The sequence below is a fragment of the Giraffa tippelskirchi genome, chromosome 6 (assembly GCF_054371585.1).
Source record: "Giraffa tippelskirchi isolate mGirTip1 chromosome 6, T2T-mGirTip1v1.2.pri, whole genome shotgun sequence".
NCBI classification, from domain to species: Eukaryota; Metazoa; Chordata; class Mammalia; order Artiodactyla; family Giraffidae; genus Giraffa; species Giraffa tippelskirchi.
The window spans coordinates 126760023-126781587 of NC_137280.1; the positions used below are offsets into that span (position 1 = coordinate 126760023).

Sequence of the window (21565 nt, forward strand, 5' to 3'; positions counted from 1 at the left end):
CCACATTGAAAATCAATGGAAGCAAATTTTCCCCAGGGGATATTTGGCAATTTTTGGAAAAATTTTTGGTTGCTGCAACTGGGTTGTGCTCATGGCATCTAGTGGGTAGAGGCAAAGGATGCTGCTAAACATGCTACAATGTTCAGGATAGCACCCCACAACAAAGTGTCCAGGCTGGCCCTAAAGTCAGTGATGGTGATGTTGAAAGGGCAGGGAAGGCCCAGTAAGTGTCTACCGTGGATGTGGATTCATTCATCCATCCATTCATTCATTCAACAGGTGCTCATTGGGTACCCACTATGTTTGAGACACTCTTCTGGGTGTAATCAAGGCATACCAGGCACTCCCTAACCAAAACTGTCACCTTTAATGGCCTGTCTGATTGTGTTCCTGTTATCCAGCCTAAACTTTTCACTATTAAAATGGTGGGCAAAATTGGTCTGGCTGCCTGTGGAAAAAGAGACAAAAATCTATGGATATTATTCACAATCTGGTCACTGCAATAAGGTAATGGTGAAAACAAACTATATGTCTGTCAACAGGGAAATAGCTTCATAATTTGGCACATCCATACAGTGGAATACTGGGCAGCCAATAAAAAAAAAGGTAAATTTCTTTGAGATGACTCAGAAAATAACCATGAAGATATTAACTGGAAAATTTTTTCTGAATAGCAGATTGAATGTAGTTGGTTTGATTTTTTAAAAAATTGGTTTATATGAGTGTTTGCTTTTACATGCAATTGCTGGGAAAATTCTCCCTAAATTTTTTAAATGTCTGTTTTGAGGAAGTGGGGGAAAATGTTTAACATGTTCATCGGGAAGAGTTCCCTACCTGATTCCCTCCTTTAATACCAGCTAGATTCTCCCTAGTTCATCCTCTCAGTTACTATCAACTTCTAGCACAGTATCTATTCCTTACTGTTACTCCAAGGTCCTTCAGAACTTGCCACCAGGCAGTCTTCATGGGCCCTTCTTGGGAGCTGCTCTTCTTGCCACAGCCCTGTTCCCACCCCATCTCCCCAGAGCTTAAGTCAGGTGAACTCACCAGGACTTATCACACGACACTCTTACAAGACAGGCTCACCTCTGTGCCTGTAAAACAGTCCTTTGCTTTTCCTACTTGTATTAGTCTGGATAGACCAGGTTACATGACGTTTACAAATAATCTCCAAATTTCAGTGACTTAAAGTAACAAGGGCTTCCATGATGGCTCAGCAGATAAAGAGTCTGCTTGCAATACAGGAGACATAAGAAATGCTGATTTGATCTCTGAGTCGGGAAGATTCCCTATAGAAGGAAATGGCAACCCACTCCAGTATTCTTGCCTGGGAAACCCCATGGGCAGAGGAGTCTGGTGGGCTACATACAGTCCATGGGTCGCAAAGAGTTGGACACAACTGAGCAACTAAGCACACATATGAAGTAACAAAGGTCTAGTTCTGACACATCAACATCAACATGTCCATTTGTAGGTTGGTTAGACAGCTCTGCTCCATATCATCCTCAGTTGAGGGTCCAGACTGAAGGAACTCTAACCCTCCACTTATAGGAGGGAAAGGGGAGAGGTGTTTACTATTACAACTAGCACCTGGAAGTTACTCCTACTCACATTTCATTGGCCAAAACGAGTCTTACAGCCACACCTAACATAAAATGAGACAAAGAATTTTAGCCCTATTAATTTGCTTGGAAGGTCATGGATCATAAATACTTGGGGAACCTGAATTCTATAATTGCTGTATAATACATAATAATGCACTAAATCAAGTTTGCTAATCGTGTTCAAATAATCTACATCCTTACTTCTTTATCTGGTCACTTCTTGTGGTTTTTGTCAATCTTAGCTTCATATTTTTTGAAGCTACATCATAAAAGGTATGATGTACAAGTTTTATAATCAAGATTTATAATCACTGTTTTCTTTATGAATTGAACTTTTTATTATTTGATATATCCTTCTTTAGCTGTAGTAATGCTTTTGGCCTGAAAATATGTTTTGCCTTATATTAATATGTACTATTAATATAATTTTGTTTAATATTTGTATTTTGTCCACCCTTTACTTTCAACATTTTTTAAATTAATATTTTAGATGTGTTTCTTATAAGCAGTATATAGATTTTTAAAATCTAGTTCAGTACTCTTTGGCTTGTAATTGAAGTATTTTGTTCATTCATATTTAATGTAATTATTGGTATATTTGGGTCCATATCTACATCTTGTTAAATGCTTTTATTTGTCCCACATGCTTTATATTCTTTTTATTCTCCTTTCTTTTTTGCCTTTGGAGTGGTTAAATATTCTATTTTTTCACTCTGTTATCTTGCAAGTTACATACTTTTTTACTATTCTTTTTAAAGTTATCATGACAATCACAATATTATCTTGGATTTATCAAAGTCTTATGTTAATTAACGGGGCTTCCCAGGCTCAGTGGTAAAGAATTTGCCTGCCAATGCAGGAGACAAGGGTTCATTCTTGGGGTCGAGATCCTCCTGGGAAGGCAATGAATGGCAACCCACTCAACGATACTTCCCTGGGAAATCCCATGGACAGGGGAGCTTGGCATGCTACAGTCCATGGCATTGTAAAAGAGTCGAATGTGGCTTAGTGACTAACCATCAACAATAACAATTTTAATTAACATTTCAGTCTTCTTCCATAGTAATACGAGGACTTTGCAACATTTTAGTTCCATTTGTCCCTCCCTCCTTACTACGTGTATTTGTTGTATATTTTAACTTTTTAAATCACCAATGGGCATTGCCATGTTGTTTTGTAAAGTCTACTTAATATGGATTTCCTCAAATTAACCTTTGCATTGTTCTTCATTTCTTTCTGCACCTATATCTATCATATTATATCATTTTCCTTCTGCTTAAAGACGCTTTAGTTCAGTTCAGTTCAGTTGCTCAGTCGTATCCAACTCTTTGCGACCCCATGAACTGCAGCACGTCAGGCCTCCCTGTCCATCACCAACTCCTGGAGTCCACCCAAACCCATGGCCATCGAGTCGATGATGCCATCCAGCCATCTCATCCTCTGTTGTCCCTTTCTCCTCCTGCCCTCAATCTTTCCCAGCATCAGGGTTTTTTCTGATGAGTCAGCTCTTCGCATCAGGTGGCCAAAGTATTGGAGTTTCAGCTTCCAATGAACACCTTCCAATGAACACCCAGGACTGATCTCCCCTAGGATGGACTGGTTGGATCTCCTTGCAGTCCAAGGGACTCTCAAGAGTCTGCCCCAACACCACAGTTCAAAAGCATCAATTCTTCTGCGCTCAGCTTTCTTCACCATCCAACTCTCACATCCATACGAGACCGCCGGAAAAACCATAGCCTTGACTAGACGGACCTTTGTTGGCAGAGTAATGTCTCTGCTTTTTAATATGCTATCTAGGTTGGTCATAACTTTCCTTCCAAGGAGTAAGCGTCTTTTAATTTCATGGCTGCAATCACCATCTGCAGTGATTTTGGAGCCCAGAAAAATAGTCAGTCACTGTTTCCACTGTTTCCCCATATATCTGCCATGAAGCGATGGGACCAGATGCCATGATCTTAGTTTTATGAATGTTGAGCTTTAAGCCAACTTTTTCACTCTCTTCTTTCACTTTCATCAAGAGGCTCTTTAGTTCTTCACTTTCTGCCAAAAGGGTGGTGTCATCTGCATGTCTGAGGTTATTGATATTCCTCCCGGCAATCTTGATTCCATCTTGTACTTCCTCCAGCCCCGTATCTGCAGCTATTAAAGAATCCTGAAAATGTCTAAACCTTTCTTATTAGAGGCTACTTTCACTGGGCATGGAATTCTAGGTTGGCATTTGTTTTCTTTCAGCATTTGAAAGATACTTAAATTCTGTTAATTTCTAGCTTCCATTGTTTCTGTCAACAAGTAAGCTAATAGTCTATCCCATTTTCTCAAGTAGTGATAGCTCCTTTTAACATTTTTTTGTCTTTGGTTTTCATATATTTTACTATGACATACCTAGGTGTTGTTGTAGTTAATCAATAAGTCGTGGGTGACTTTTTTGTGACCCCATGGACTGTAGCCCACCAGGTTCCTCTGTCCATGGGATTTTCCAGGCAAGAGCATTGGAGTGGGTTGCCATTTCCTTCTCCAGGGAATCTTCCTATACCAGAGATTGAACCCCCGTCTCCTGCATTGGCAGGCTACCTAGGTGTAGTTTTCTTTTTGTTTGTCCTGCTTGGGGTTCCCAGGGATTCTGGAAACTATGACTTGTTTTTAGTCAATTTTGGCACTTTCTCAAATATTTTCTCTTCAAATTATTGCTATTGCCCTATTCTCTCTCATCTTTTTCTAGAACTTCAGTCTTCACTTTATCTTCCTTATCTGTTATTCTCTCCACAGTATTTTCCATCATTGTGTCTATGTTTCATCCTGATGTTTTCTTCTAACTGACTTCCCAGTTAATCAATTCTCCCTGTGACTGTGGCTAATCTGCTTGAAAGCCATCCACCAAGCTCTTCACTGTTGTTATTATATTTTTCAACTCTAAATTTCTACTTGGTTATTTTTCAAATCAAGATCCCCCCCCACCTTTAAGTTTAGAGTTCTCTGCCGTATTTTTACATCTCCAAAGTCTGTGTCCAGTAACTCCAAAAGTGGAATTCTCTGGGATTGTTTCTATTGTAGTTGTTTCTGTTGGATCTCATTCATGTTGTCTTATTTCCTTAGGTGTCTGGATATTTTCAGGCTGAAATTGTATGTGAAAAATTGCTAGTAGAAGTAACGTGTGACATTATGGTGTTATCTTCCTCCAGAGAGTACTTAACATTTGCTTCTGCTAGACACCTGGGGATATTAGCAATTTGGGATACCCTTAATCCAACTTAAAGAATTAAATTCATTGAAAGCTGGGTTGAGGCTCTACAAAATCTGTGGTTATTTCCAGTTTGCCTAGTCTTAAGATGTAGTCCTTCAGGGTCTTTGTCTAAAATGGGGAGTTACAGTGCCCTCTCTTCTTTGGTGGGCACTGGATTCCACCTTTTGTTCCATTCAACATGCAAAATTGCCTAGGTGCTGCTTAATTTTTCGCTTCTTAGCTATCTCTTTCTGAAGCAGTAAATGTCCCAAGGGGGAAAGAACCTCTAGTTGTTGGGCTTGTCTCCTTGAACCTCCATCTTTTCCCAAAACTTGGTTTGGCAATTCATCATTATCTTATTGTCTTTGATGCCTTCAGGCTGATTTTATTCTTGTTTTTTCCAGACTTTCTAATTGTCCTCAGCAAGAAAGGAGAGCCCAGTGATCTAGTCTGCTGTGATCATATGGCAGGAAATATAAATTCAGGAAGTTGTCCACGTATATGTACATTTGCATACATTATGTGAGTGGTGAGCGCTGAGGTCAACTGGAGAGCTTGGACCTATTTTTGTTTTAGGGGAATGAAAGTCTCATGTTGCCAGATTTTCCAGTATTTTTTTTTTTTTCCCTAGAGAAGTAGGAAATGCAGACTTTTTAAATGTGAAATTCCAATTTTCAATGGTGGTTAAAAAATTAACTCTCAATAAGCCAAACAAGACCCATCTGGGGTCCAAACCCAACCCATAGGAAACCAGTTTGAAATAACTAGACTATAGTCTGTGTTGATGGGAGAAGTGGGGTGAAGGGTGGCTCTCCTGCACCGTTAAACAGTAGCTTCCAGTGGTCCAGGCTGCCTTGGATAAACTTGTGAAAGTTGCTCAGTCATGTCCAACTCTTTGCGACCCCATGGACTAGCCAAAATACTGGAGTGGGAGCCTATCCCTTCTCCAGTGGATCTTCCTGACCCAGGAATCAAACCGGGGTCTCCTGCATTGCAGGCGGATTCTTTACCAACTGAGCTATCAGGGAAGCCCATAAGTTAATCAAAGTGAAAGTTGCTCAGTCATGTCTGACTCTTTGTGACTCCATGGACTATACAGTCCATGGAATTCTCCAGACCGGAATACTGGAGTGGATAGTCTTGCCCTTCTCCAAGGGATCTTCCTAACCCAGGGATCGAACCCAGGTCTCCCACATTACAGGCAGATTCTTTACCAGCTGAGCCACGAGGGAAGCCCAGATAAATTTGAAGCCCTTATATAAAAAATAGCTTTAAAACCACTTTATGTCTCTACTGAAATCTCTTAAAAATTCCAAGGGGAGGATGGATTCCAATCATAATAACAAAAACATTTCTGAACGATCTCCCATCTCTCTCCCAAATTCTCCTCATAGCAACCCAGCAGCTACTCCATTTCCCCTTAATTTATCTCTTAATTCCTCCCAATTCAGGCAATCCCTGGCTCCTATCTCTCGGCCCCCTTCTCACCTTCTGATCTATTCTGCTTTCTCCAGTAGGTGATTTCCTGTCTTTTCTTCAGTGAACCCATCAACTCATCCAGCCCATAACACCACACAGTTCAGAGCCCCTCCCCTGTTTTCCTACAGTCTGCACGAGAAAGGCTGCAAAACTTAGCTGGCCAAGATGAAATCCTCCTTCATAGGAAGTGAGGCTGGCAAGAAACGTGCTGTAAATACTCTAAAATACGTATGTTTTCCTATCCCATCAGCTGTGCCATCTGGGCTGAGGTGAATCAAGGACAAGATGTCATTTGCAGAGGAGGCAGAGCCCATATCCTGGATGCTTTGGCAGCAAGGTGACTTTTCACATGGCTGCCATCTCCTTGTCACTTACACTTTATTGAAAGGACAGGGCCCCCACCCAAGCCACCACCCCTCCCATAAATGGGGAGGGAGAAGTCAGAAGGAAGAGAAGTCAAACATGGATTTTTTCTGATGTGTCTAATAATAGAAAGTTGGCAAAGCATGCTACAGAATACAAAGTATTTGATAAAAATAGCATATGTTGAGCTTGGGACTCAAGCTAGAGATGCATGGAAATGAAATTTATTCCTTCCTTGAGTGTTCCCATGCTAGTGTAACAATTCTGTCTCTCTCATTAATGAGGGTTCAAATGCTATTTTCTGTGGCCAAGCAGCTTCCTTTCCCAGGGTCTGATGGTGGAGGAGGTGCTGGCTCAATTAAAGAAAGCACAACAAGACTGAGAGGATCATGGGCCATGGATGTGGCTCCACCACCCTCACATCCACCCTTGACTTTGACATGCAGTGTCAGGTCTGCCTTCCACCAGCATGAGAGTTTTCTAAACAAGCTAGGAGCCTGAACAGTAGTAATCTTACTCCCCTAGAGGGAGGCACTGCCCAGGCAGCCTTCAGTAAAGGCAAGTCCATAAAGGCTGCTGTTTTCCTTCCCCCTCAATCAGCTTCTGGAGAAGGAAATGGCAACCCACGCCAGTATTCTTGCCTGGAGAATCCCAGGGACAGAGGAGCCTGGTGGGCTACTCTCTATGGGGTCGCACAGAGTTGGACACGACTGAAGCAACTTAGCAGCAGCAATCAGCTTTGTAAGGTGTCCGGTACTCAGATTCCCCTCTTGCTCCTGAGGACCCCACAAGGCTATCCCTCTCAGTCAGGTTGGAACTCAAGACTTGCCCTTTCTCAAAGCACATCCCAAAGCCCAGAGAATTACTACCCCTAGGACTGTTGCCTCTCACCACTCTTCCAGATCCCAGCTCAACATCCTGCTCTTGGCTGAGCTTCCTTTACTAAGAAGCAAAGCTGAGCCAATCTAATAATAAGAACAAGGGATCAAGTGGCCCCTTTTAAATTGCTTTTTAAAATTGTGGGTAAGATATACATGGCATAAAACTACCATCTTATTTTTAAGTGTACAGTTCCATTTACATTGTTGTGCAACCATACCATCATCCACCTCCAGAACTCTTTTCCTCTTCCCAAACTGAAACTCTGTACCCAGTAGACAACACCGCCACATGCTCCCCCCGGCCCAGCCCCTGGCAGCTGCCGTTCTATTTTCTGTCTCTATGAATTTAACTACCCCAGATACCACATATGGGTGGAATCATACAGTATTCATCCTTTTGTGACTGGCTTATTTCACTTAGCATAGTGTCCTCAAGGTTCATCCATGTTGTAGCATGCATCAGAATGACGTTCCTTTTTCAAACGGGCTGAATACTATTCCATTGCATGAACATACTACCTTTTGTTGATCCGTTCATCCATCGATGGACACTTAGGTTGCTTCCACCTTTTGGCCGTTGTGAATAACGCAGCAGTGAATGTGCGTGCTCTTTTCCTGACTGTTTTGACCCGTTTGTTTTTTAACAAGACTTTTTAGGAAAGTTATCCAAATGGTGCATTATTTCAGGAATCTGAGGCCAACACTTGAGAGCTGTTTTAGACAGACTTGATGTTTCTTGCAAAAAACAAAAAAAAAACTATGTCACATGCATATAAGGCTGCCTGGGGATATGTATTCTGGTTTCATGTGTTGTGTGCTTTCCTCACTGCTAGGGTTAACAGTGAGGAAACATGTCTTCATGGGGGGAACATATTTCTGAGTATAGATGCATAACTTCTCAAGCCACTTGGCCATGGGACTCTTGACAGTGGTTGATTGGCAGACAGTGACGGTGGGAGGTGATAGGGTAATACAGGTGCAACAGGCTTTGACATCAGACCGGCAAACATGTATCCCTGACATGGGCTTCAAACACCTCCCTTGTTCTAACTCTTTAGGGTCCTTGCTGATTCACATCCACCCCCTCCCCAAGCTCTTAATTTTCCACCGTCAGCATTGCAACATGCTCATGTTTAACAAAACTGCAAAGCAAATCATAACCTCCCTCACCTTGCCCCCACCCTGAGCCCTATCACTTTTCTTCTCCCACCCTCTCTTCCTGTCTTCTCCAAGAGACCTATCTTCACTCTCACTTCCACATCCTCACCTCCATTCACTCCTAAACCCATCACATTCTGGTGCCCACACTCTCCTAGCTCTGGATTATGATATATGGCCTGCTGGGCCTCTTGGTTTGAACTCCTGATAGACCTGAGCCTCAGCCCCCTGTTCAAGGCAAGAGCACTACATCTTGAATGGTCCTGGCATCTTGCTTCAGAGGCAGTCCTTAGAACACCAAGAATTTTATATTTTATTATTTTTTTAAATTTAAAATCTTTTATACAGTTTTAAAAGGTTACACTCTGTTCACAGCTATTACAATATATTGGCTATTTGGACAGATCACATCTATGTCCAAGTCCTTTCTTTTAAAAAATTGTTTTAAATTTTTTTATACAATTTTTAAAGGTTGCTTCCCATTCATAGTTATTGCAAAATACTGGCTATATATCATCCCATGTTGTACACCCTATAGTTTGTATCACCTACTACTCCACCCTTATATAGCCCCTCCCCTCCCCCTACTGGTAACCACTAGTTTGTTCTCTGTACCTGTGAGTCTGCTTCTTGTTATATTCACTAGTTTGTGGTATAGTGATATTATACAGTATTTGTCTTTCTCTGTCCGACTTATTTCACTTAGCATAATGCCCTCCAAGCTCATCCATGTTGCTGCAGATGGCAAAATTTCATTCTTTTTTATAACTATATATAAAGTATATATTTAATACTATATAATAGTATACCATTGTGTATATGAATAACATCTTCTTTATCCATTCATCTGTTTTTTTTCTTTTTTTATTAAATGAATTTATTTATTTACTTGGCTGCACTGGATCTTACTTGCAGCATGTGGGATCTAGTTCCCTGATCAGGAATAGAGCCTGGGTCCCCTGCATTGGGAACTCGAACTCTTAGCCACTAGACCACCTGAGAAATCCCCCATTCATCTGTTAATGGATACTTACATTGATTCCATATCTTGGCAAGTGAAATAATACTGCTATCATTTATTTGTTCCTCTTCCCCATCAAGAGAAGAGGTAAGACATATGTAAAATAGATAGCTAGTGAAAAGTTCCTGTATAACACAGGAAGCTCAACCTGGTGTTCTGTGACAAACTCGAGGGGTGGGATGGGGGTGGGGGGGTGAGAGGAAGGTTTGAGAGGGAGTGGACAAATGTATACTTATGGCTGATTCATGTTGTTATACGGCAGAAACCAACACAACATTCTAAAGCAATTATCCTCCAATTTAAAAAATTTAAAAATTGAAAAGAAAAAAGAGGTAAGGGATATAATCTAGGCCCGCACCCTTACAAACTCAGAATGAAGCCAATACTTGCAAATCACCTTTCAGACAGTGGAGCAGGGTGATGAGGAGATCACCTTTATCATCAAACAAACTTTGATACAATTCCTGACTCTGTCAGTTGCTACCTGGGAGACCTTGGGCAAGCTTCTTACACTCTCTGTTTCTCTTCTCCTCATTTCTGGATGGCAACTGTAGAACTATTAGGAAAAATAAGAAAATACGTGTCGAGTGCTGAGCACAGCATATGGCTTGTAGGAAAATATTTCATAAGGATGAGCTCTTATTACAACTTTTTATTGGTGTAAGTTGATGTTAGTGCTTATATCTGTCTTGATTTTCATACCTGTAAAATTTGAACTGACAAATCTGGTAAGACTAAGGGATTTACTGCAGAATTCTCTAGCGAATAATTTTTTCCAAAGAGATCAGATCAGAAGCATTTACTGAAGACGGCATGAGAACTGCAGGGAGAAACATTGTCTAGGGGCTACTGAAAGGCACAGTCACTGAGTGAGGGTGAACATTCCTGCTGCTGCTGCTGCTGTTAAGTCGCTTCAGTCGTGTCCGACTCTGTGCGACCCCATAGACGGCAGCCCACCAGGCTCCGCCGTCCCTGGGATTCTCCAGGCAAGAATACTGGAGTGGGTTGCCATTTCCTTCTCCAGTGCGTGAAAGGGAAAAGTGAAAGTGAAGTCGCTCAGTCGTGTCTGACTGTTAGTGACCCCATGGACTATAGCCTACCAGGCTCCTCCGTCCATGGGATTTCCCAGGCAAGAGTACTGGAGTGGGGTGCCATTGCCTTCTCCGTGAACATTCCTAGATGTTAGGAAATAAACCAAAAGACAGAAGAGTGTGATAAAATGTGCGCCTCAGTGATTAGTGACAGATAAGATGTTCTCTATGATGCAAATACAAACACAGACTGTGGAAAAACAGCCAGTGGAAAAGCTGTAGGAACTAAAATTAGATGATAGTTAACAGTCTGGCCACCAGATGAGGAATCTACTGTTTGATGAATTTCACAAAACTGTAACCCTCATTTTAAAGTAAGTAGAGATATTCTAAGAAGAGATTGCAGGGTCCATGAATAGGTATAGGGGTCTGATAAAATGGCTGAATTATAGGCCAAAATTAAAAGACATTGAGGTGAAATTGACACGTATGTTCCACATGTGGAGGCTGAAGGGTGGCTGGGCTGAGGTGCAGAGTCTAGTCCTGGGTGATTCGGCACAGCCCTAGAGCACCTGACCTATGGCTGGTGGGCACTGAGGTGCTATGAGTATAAAACATGCACAACTCTCAAAGGTAGAATAAAAAGATGTAAAATATATCAACAATGTAAAAAACAATTTTAGTTGCATGTTAAAATGGTAACAGTTTAGACATAAATGTTGGGCAAAATAGAAGATTGTTGTTCAGTCTCCAAGTCATGTCTGACTCTTCACAGCCCCATGGACTGCAGCACACCAGGTTTCCCTGTCCCTCACCATCTCCTGGAGATTGCCCACATTCATGTCAGTTAAATCGGTGATGCCATCCAACTATTTCATCCTCTGTTGCCCTCTTCTCCTTCCGCTTTCAATCTTTCCCTGCATCGGGATCTTTTCCAATGAATCGGCTGTTTGCATCAGGTGGCTAAAGTTTTTGAATGTTGAGTTTTAAGCCAGCTTTTTCACTCTCCTCTTTCACTTTCATCAAGAGGCTCTTCAGTTCCTCTTCGCTTTCTGCCATAAGAGTGGTGTCATCTGCACATCTGAGGTTATTGATATTTCTCCCAGAAATCTTGATTCCAGCTTGTGCTTCATCCAGCCTAGCATTTCACTTGATGTACTCTGGATATAAGTTAAATAAGCAGGGTGACAGTATATAGCCTTGACGTACTCCTTTCTGAATTTGGAACCAGTCCATTGTTCCATGTCCGGTTCTAACTGTTGCTTCCTGACCTACATACAGATTTCTCAGGAGGCAGGTAAAATGGTCTGGTGTTCCTATCTCTTTAAGAATTTTCCATAGTTTGTTGTGATTCACACAGTCAAAAGCTATGGCTTAGTCAATAAAGCAGAAGTAGGTGTTTAAAACTCAACATTCAGAAAACTAAGATCATGGCATCCGGTCCCATCACTTCATGACAAATAGATGGAGAAACAATGGAAACAGTGACAGACTTTATTTTCTTGGGCTCCAAAATCACTGTAGACGGTGACTACAGCCATGAAATTAAAAGATGCTTGCTCCTTGGAAGAAAAGCTATGACCAACCTAGACAGCATATTCAAAAACAGAGATATTACTTTGCTGACAAAGGTCTGTCTAGTCAAAGCTATGGTTTTTCCAGTAGTCATGTGTGGATGTGAGAGTTGGACCATAAAGAAAGCTGAGTGCCAAAGAATTGATGCTTTTGAACTGTGGTGTTGGAGAAAACTCTTGAGAGTCCCTTGGACTGAAAGGAGATCAAACTAGTCAGTCCTAAAGGAAATCAGTCCTGAATATTCATTGGAAGGACTGATGCTGAAGCTGAAGCGCCAATACTTTGGCCACCTGATGCAAAGAACTGACTCATTGGAAAAGACCATGATGCTGGGAAAGATTGAAGGCAGGAGGAGAAGGTCATGACAGAGGATGAGATGGCTGGATGGCATCACAGACTCGATGGACATGAGTTTGAGCAAGCTTTGGGAGTTGGTGATGGACAGGGAGGCCTGGCATGCTACAGTCCACGGGGTTGCAAAGAGTCAGACACAACTGAGTGACTGAATTGAACTAGCCAAAGTTTTGGGGCTTCAGCTTCAGTATCAGTCCTTCCAATGAATTTTCAGGGTTAATTTCCTTTACGATTGACTGGTTTGATCTTGCTGTTCAGGGACTCTCGAGTCTTCTCCAGCATCACAGTTCGAAAGCATCAATTCTTTGACATTCAGCCTTCTTTATGGTCTGATTCTCACCTAGAGGATATGAAAATTAGTTTGACTGTTTTTTCTGTTTTAATGTGACTTCTGGAAAATGTAAAATTATATATATGGCTTGTATTTGTGACTTGCTTTATACTTCTGTGTGACTGTGCTTGTTGATTCAGCCCCGCACTCCCCTGTCCCAGCCAGATCTAACTGGTATTAACCATGAACTTGGACAAGTTATTTAATCCATGGAAGCTCCATTTTCCTCATTAGTGAGAAAGTGGTTGTAGGAGTTAAAGGGGGTAATTAAAAAGCATTAGCAGAGTGCCTTGCCTAGAGTAGGTAGTCAGCGAATGTAAGCTGTTTTTTCTGTTGTTAGATAAACCCATAGAACTGAAAATTTACTGTAGGTCAGTAGCATCTTGTATTAAAGGCAATACTATGGGACATTGTCACAGTCTACCAAGTGAGAGAGGAAAATCTGCCCACCTTTTGGAGCAGCGATTCTCAGGTGCTAATGCCTGAGAGGGGTGCTATTGGCATCTAGTGGGTAGAGGACAGGGATGCTGCTAAACATCCTACAACATACATAACAATTCCCACCCCCCAAAATACATACATAGCAAATTGTCAGGTCAGAATATCAATAAGGCCCAAGGTGAGAAATGCTAAATTAGAGGCTTTGGGTTACTTGCAACTTACAGTGATTGATGGTCAGGTTCTAGCGTATGTATGATGTAAAGAGAAACTACAAATGCCATCCAGTTGCATGCCTCCCAGGCAGCAGCATCATCATTGTCACCCAGGAAGTGATTAGAAATTCAGATTCTCAGGTTCCATCTCAGTCCCACTGAATCAGAATCCCTGGAGGTGGAACCCCAAAATCTATGGTTTAACAAGCCTTCCAGCAGCAGCAGCTGCTGCTGCTGCTGCTGCTAAGTCGCTTTAGTCGTGTCCGACTCTGTGCCACCCCATAGACGGCAGCCCACCAGGCTCCGCCCTCCCTGGGATTCTCTAGGCAAGAATACTGGAGTGGGTTGCCATTTCCTTCTCCAGTGCATGAAAGGGAAAAGTGAAAGTGAAGTCGCTCAGTCATGTCCGACTCTTTGCGACCCCATGGACTGAAGCACGCCAGGCTCCTCCGTCCATGGGATTTTCCAGGCAAAAGAGCACTGAAGTGGGGTGCCATTAAAGGCTGAGAAGCCTGCTCAGCTGACATTTTCCTGGTTACCATCTCCTGCACATTCCAGATCCTAGCAGCAGGTGGCAGCAAAGCCTATAAGGATGTTGTAATTCCTGCAAGAAGCTTGTACTTTTGCCAAATCAGTTGGTAACAGAGCTGGGCGCCAGAGTGTTTTCACGCTAGATCGCAGTTAATAATGCCAGCTTTCTAATTTCAGGGAAGTCAGAGGGGACATAGTTCATAGTCATCCTAAGGTCCCTTCTTGTTCACATAGTGCTTCCCGGGCTTTGAAATTGTCCAGTTCTAACGTCTGTTACAAAGGCATATTCTCCAACAGAGAATTTAATGAGTATTCCGGTCTGAACTATTCTCCTAAAATGCTTCTCACCCTGTAAAATCCCAAAGCCAGGAGAATAAGTCATTTCTGCTGTCTTCAGGCAACTTTGTGCCAAGTATTCAACTCATCACCCATCTGAATGGACCCTTGGCCCTTCCTCATGGACCAGATCTAATGAATGATGAGCATCTCAAGTTTCCAGGGATCTTTTGTCTGGCAGAAAACTAAATTTGTTCAACAACCTTTATTAAGGGTAAAAGTGAGCAGATTTCAGTTCAGGTAATTTTCCATTTGTGCCACAAGGGGGCACCCTGCACACTGTTGTAGGCATTTATGGTCTGGATGAAGGCACTGAAAACGGAAGGTTGAGTGACCTGCTAGGCAGGGAAGAGTGGAGCAGGGATCAGTTACTTTTCTTCTATTAAGTAGCTGAATGATGTGGCTTCAGAGTTAGACCTCAGTCCTTGACTCTGGGCTTTCCTGGTGACTCAGACAGTAAGAATTTGCCTGCAATGCTGGAGACCTGAGTTTGATCCCTGGGTTGGGAAAATGCCCTGGAGAAGGGAATGGCTACCCACTCCAGTACTCTTGCCTAGAGAATTCCATGAACAGAGGAGCCAAGCAGGCTACAGTCCATGGGGCTGCAAAGAGTCAGATGTGACTTAGCAACTAACAACACACAACCTTGGACTCTAGAGCTAGGTTTCTCAAAAGTATGATCCCTGGTCCAACTACCTGGGAAGTAGTTGGAAAAAGCAAATTCTTGGCCCCATCCCAGATAGTTGTATCTGATGCCCTGGAGGCGGGGCAGCCATTTCTTTTAATAAGCAGCTCCCACTCTCCCCCAAGGTGATTGCTCTGCAGGCTCTAGCTTGAGCACCACTGCTCTCCAGTCCAAAGCATCTCCCTGGTTATTGGCTGGGAGGCAAAACCACCTTGCTATCTGATCTCATCACACTTCTGCCAGGAAGTAAAATCTAAGAGCCCACCTTCTTGATGCCCAACATCTTCTTTGGGTCACTTACCTGAGGATACTGAGGTCTGTCACTCTGCATGAACCTGTGGAATCTCTGGCTCTGGGAGATACAAAGGAGCGCTAAGTTGGACGTCTGTCCTCATGAAGTTTCCACTCTTCCTGTAGAAGATGGGATTGCCATAGAAAACCAAAGACTGAAGGAGTCCCGAAGGGTGTGGTTCTGGCTACAGGGGGAAGTAGCATGGAAGTTCCCATCTGCCAAATTCCCTTACTGACCTTGGACTTCCATTCTTTCCCAGTGCTGCTGCAGTCCCTCCCTTTCTCCTTCTTGTGCAACTGCCCCCCTCCCTGGGTTAGCCCTGGTTTTCTCTTCCTTTTCTCCTAACCTCCCGCAGCTCTTGTCTTATTTCTCCCACCCCATTCTGGTTTTGTTTAAAATCACAAACGTTCAGAGCTAGGTCCAACAGGGATGGGGGACCCCCAGGGGGGCAGGGGGAAAGGAGAGAACAGAGTGGACAAAGGCAGATTTCCTTGTGGGGTAAAGCCCAAGAACCTCTGACTGCACTGGAATCGTGGTTGCTCCTGCCCATGACGCTGTGCAGGCCTGGGGGATTGAGAGCTGCAGAGTGTGGGAGAAGTGGCTGTGCCTGAGCTTAGCTTTGGCAGGTGAGCAGAAGGGAGGGAAGGGCCATGCCAGCCCCATAGCAGGGAGGAGCTGGGGTGTGATGGGGAGTCATGAGAAGTGAGACTGGATAGGTTTCCAGATGAGAAGATGACAAAGTTAGAGTTCGATGATGGAGGTACTAGAGAGCTATACTAGATTTTTGAACAGAGGAGAACTGTACATAATAATAAACTATATTTGTATTGAGAAGGCATCACATATGACAAGGGTTGCAAACTCAAATACCTATAGTGTGAAGCAGGCCAAGAAAGAAGCAGTGGGCGTGGGAGATGCTGGGGAACCTAGAGAACTGATGTCTGCCAAAATTAGCAGTTAGTGTACAAATCCAGACAATTACTGCCATGGAGAGATAGAAGCCCAGAGCAGCCAACTCTTCTAGCTTCTCAAGAGAAGTCAGAACTCTGGATTTTTCCCTTAATGTGAAGTTTCTTCATTGTTAAATATGGCTAATTAAAAATTTAAAAATCTGGACCTCTGGTTGGTCAGTTCTCACATGCATTTTTTGCCTGACCTGGGGGTTTGTACCATAGTCTCAAAATACTATACTGTTTCTTCCTCCCTCGGTCTTTTATTATCAAATCCATACATTATGAAGAAAAAATAAATACAACATTTATCTATAAGTGGGACTATCTCATTGATCCTCCCACAATCCTATAAGATGAGTTAGTCCCACTTATGGATGGGACTCAGCATCAGAGACGAACAGTCACTGGCTCTGCATGACATAGTTACCAAGTTGGGAGCCAGGATTCAAATTCAGGTGGTCAGATTCCTGAGTCACACATTTATCCTGTGTGTTATGGCCCTTCCTGTGTGGTTCTGTTAGCATATTTTTGTCCTGTTTTTTTCTCTTCCAAGCATGAGTGATATTCATGAGGTTATATTTATCATCTTGTATTAAAATACCAGTTCTGCTTTTTCTATTGCTCATACCCTTGGTATATAAAGCTTGTGAGTCAGTTCTGGTCAGTTTGACAGACATTTATTGGGAACCAATCATGTGCCATGTAGGGAGTGGACACCAGTCCAACTTCATGAAGTCATTTTAATAGGGGATTCTGAAGAATAGAAGTGCCATCTGTCATGGGATATCATGTTGGGATAAAGGCATCTCCAGTATGCAGTGAGATCATACTGTGGAGTTGTGAATATGGGGAAAGTGTGGGTCAGAGGTGTCTTCCTGAGGTAAAGATTGTGGGGCTGAGTGTCAGAGAACTCTGAACACCAGGGTTCAAGAGACCAGCCAGTGGGAGAGAGCCGCAGGGTGGAGGGAAGACCAGGAGAGTGGTGACAAGGTCTCAGGAGGAGTAAAGAGAATCTACCTGGAAGGACTAACAGACAGGAAGGAGGTCCAGTGCCAGAGTGTGTAAGGTGGATAGGCTGAGGAGACACCGCATAAGAAGCATAAAGGTTTGTAGTGTGAATAGATCAGTGAATCCATGGAAAGGTGCAGAGAGGACATTGCCTCAGCTCATCCTGGCGCACAGCAAGGGCTGACTGCCTGGCAGTCTGTTCTGTATCTCCTTTTAAAAAAATTTTTTTATTTACTTATATATTTATTTGACCATGCCGGGTTTCAGTTGTGGCACTGGGAATCTTCGATCTTCGTTGTGGCATGTGGAATTTTTAGTTGTGACATGTGGGATTTAATTCCCTGACCAGGCCCAGGCCCCCTGCAATGGGAGTTCAGAGTCTAAGCCACTGGACCACCAGGGAAGTCCCTGCTCCGTCTCTTATTGGTTGTGGCATCTTAGGCAGCTTCACCTCTTTGATCCTCAATTTCCTCATCTGTAAAATGGGATCTCTCACTCATATGCTTTGATGAGAATTGTATGAGATGGACGTGCCAACCCTAGCCCAGTGCCTGGCCCAGAGCAATCACTTAGACAATATGAGTTGTGATTATCATAATAGGCACTTGGTAAATGTTTGTTGAATGAATGAGAGAGAGCAATGGCTTAAGCAGACCCAGTGATACCCACTAGAGGTAGGAGATGAGGAGAGGAGCTAAGCTTAAGACTAGCCCCGTGATTCCGTTGTCTTTGACTGGAAAATGGGAGTGACATTCATTTGAATGAGACTTCAGCTTTATCATAAACTACAAATGAAGCCATCTAGTCCCCCTGAGAAGCATCCCACCTGGACGGGCAAGTCTGACCACAAGTTATGCAGTTGAATTAGCCATAATTGGGTGCTGAGGCTGCTGATTTTCCCCAGTGCACCTGTCTGCATGCAGGCATATCTAGCATTCCTGAAGGTTACATCATTCCCTCCAGGTGCGGCTAGCCCCTTCGACAGAGCATGTTCTCCTGGGCAGTTGCAGCAACCTGGCACCTGGCATGGAAGAGCCCAACTAGTGCTCATATGCGGCTGTTCAGGATGTGTGCCAGCCTCGCCTGCCTGGTGCCGGCATCCACCAGCCTTGATGATGGGTGGGTACAACTATCACCGCTACCTCCCTTGCTCCTGAATACAGTGGAAGCGGCCAGTCTCCCGGTCAGGTGGGTGACTCTAAGTGGCCATTTTCACCCCGGGGATTCCCACGAGACCCAGAAAAAGAAAAGCTCTGTAAAATGGTCACACTCATACTTTCCATTTCTGTAGTCATTTTTGTTAAAGATCTCAATGACTGGGGCACATTGGAGTTTCTCTCCAGAGATTCTATGCTGACAAGCGTTGTAGCGTGATTTTCAGGTGGTGTTGGGTGCCCCTGGAGGAAGGGATCTCAAAAATGAAAGTCTGTCTGCTTTTTTCTGAATGAAGTACTTCTTGTGGCAGTGGATCCCCAACTTAAAGTGAGCTGGATTCCTCTGTGGAGGACACACATAGCGTTATAAGTTCTGAATTGGTAGGTGGGTAGCCAGACTCAGACACTAGGATCATTAACCAGGTCCTTAGGAGGTGTTTCTCACAGTGTGGTGTGTAGGCTGCCTGCATTGTCTCCTGGGTACTTGTTGAAAAATAAAGGTTCCTTGTTCCCACCCCAGGCTCACTAAATAGACTGGGTACGATGGCTTCCTGTCTAACAGGTGACTTTAACCACAGATCTCTCAGCAATTTTGAATACATTTACATTAAAAACTGCTGCGTAAAAGATGCTAATGTACCAGGACACTCAGGAAGCCACTGCTTTACAACAGTTAAGTTTAAATTTCTGTCCCATAGACCCAGATTTTTTTCCTGACTCAACTAGACTTCTCTCAGCAACTGAGGGGAAGTGTTGGTCAACAGAGCACAAAGAAGCAGAGAAAGGAAAGTGATATAATCTGAGGCCGCATTGAGCCTAAGGCCAAGAAATTATGATGGAAAAACACCACAGCTTCTCATCTGGCCTGTGACAAAGCTTTGGAGGGCGAAGGGAAGTATGTGAGAACCTTCAGAAAACTGTCCACATCACCCAGTTCTTTTTTTTTTTTTTAAAGAAGTAGTCTTATATTTTATTTTACTTTATTTTTATTTTTTAATTTTATTGGAGTATAGTTGATTTACAGTGTTGTGCTAGCTTCAGGTATACAGCAAAGTGATTCAGTATACATATATTCATTCTTTTTTAGATTCTTTTCTCATATAGATTACCAGAGAACACTCAGTAGAGTTCCTTGTGCTATACGGTAGATCCTTGTTGGTTATCTGTCTTATATAAAGTAGTGTGTGTGCATTCATCCCAAGTTCCTGATTTATCCCTCACCCCCTCATTTCCCCTTTGGTAACTATAAGGTTGTTTTTGATATCTGTTAAATCTGTTTCTGTTTGTAAATAAGTTCATTTGTATCATTTTTAAAGATTAGATTCCACATATGAATGATACATTTGTCTTCTCTGACTTCACTTAATATGGTAAACTCTAGGTCCATTCATGTTGCTACAAATGGCATTATTCCTTTCTTTTTAATGGCTGAGTAATATTCCATTGTATATATGTACATCATCTTTATCCATTCCTATGTCAGTGGACATTTAGGTTGCTTCCATGTCTTGGCTGTTGTAAACAGTGCTGCTATGAATATTGGGGTGCGTGTATCTTTGCGGATTATGGCTTTCTCTGGTTATATTCCCAGGAGCTGGATAGCTAGATCATATGGTAGCCCAATTTTTAGTTTTTTAAGGAACTTTCATACTATTCTCTATAGTGGTTTTACCAATTTACATTCCTACCAACAGTGTAGGAGGGTTCCCTTTTCTCCACACCCTCTCCAGCACTTATCATTTATGAACTTTTTGATGATGGCCATTCTAACTGGTGTGAACACCGCTCAGTTCTTAGATGAAAGGGCTCATGGTAGTTTGCAACCTCCTCTGGGAGAAGAAGCTGCTGCTGCTTTCATACCTCCGTGGCTTTTACCTCTGCCACAGGCTGGGGGCAGGACTGTGTGAAGAGAGCAATTGGGAACTTGGATGCCAGAGGTCAGAGCACTGTCCCTGGCCTTAGCCTGCAAGGTCCAACCCCCAGGGAACAGAGGGACACAGGCCAAGTGTCTGTGCAGTGGTTGGGGAACATTTACCCCTGTGTTCCCTGTCCCTGTGGTCAGTGTGAGCCCTATGAGTATGACAGCCAGTGCAGGGTGTTCTCTAGGAACCCAGTCAGCCAGACAATATTCACTCTGTCCCCATGTTTCCTGGCACCTAGACAGTTAACTCAGAAATTGCCCTTGTGCCCTTTGGGGGTGGGCAGATTTAAGGGCTCTCCTTTCAACTTTAGCCTGACATCTCATAAGCTGAGAAGATGCACTTTTCTACCCCAAAGTGCAGTTTTTCTGCACTCTTTGACCATCAGGCCTTCAAAAGAGTCTTTTTTCTTCTGCTGAAGCTGATGGTCCCTGGGAGAATTCACTAAACTTCAGAAGAATCTCCCCAGAAATTCCTGTGACCAGGGGACCCCATGTCCAGCAGTTCGGACTGGGACCACTCCAGTGTCCCTTCCCACTCCCAAGACAGCCAGAGATCAAACAGCCATCCCAGAAGGCCAGAAACTGGAGAAATATTTTAAACGTGTTCTCAAATTCATTGCGTTATACTCAATGCCATTTCTGAAACTAAGGCAGCTTGCCAATGCACACAGTATATCTCAGTAAAAGAAATAAAAGCAAAGGGAAAACAGGATGGGAAACAGACAAAACCAGGTTCTTGCATATATGCTTGAGTACCCTTAGTAAAGACAGCACACAGATGGATTCTGAGCTTTCTAACAAGAAAAGTGATCAGTCTTAAAGGTGACTCAAATATCCTTAATTCCTTCACCCTTTCTTTTGTTAAAAGATCCCCTGGAGGAGGGCATGGCAACCCACTCCAATATTCTTGCCTGGAGAATTCCTATGGACCGAGGAGCCTGGCAGGCTACAGTCCATGGGGTCGCAAAGAGTTGGACACGACTGAGCGACTAAGCACCGCACACAGCACACCCTT

General features: G+C 43.1%; 1 protein-coding gene across 33 annotated transcripts in view; it reads left to right on the forward strand.

Moving 5' to 3' along the window:
* ARHGAP26 (Rho GTPase activating protein 26) overlaps positions 1 to 21565 on the forward strand; it is a 556769-nt gene that overhangs the window by 19936 nt on the left and 515268 nt on the right. Inside the window, exon 2 of one of the 33 annotated variants that reach the window (XM_081504685.1) lies at positions 18439 to 18663. The exons of the other annotated variants lie outside the window; for them this stretch is intronic. The gene's annotated coding sequence lies outside the window, so the exon portion shown is untranslated. The remainder of the gene's footprint in view (positions 1 to 18438; positions 18664 to 21565) is intronic. 33 annotated transcript variants of the gene reach the window in all.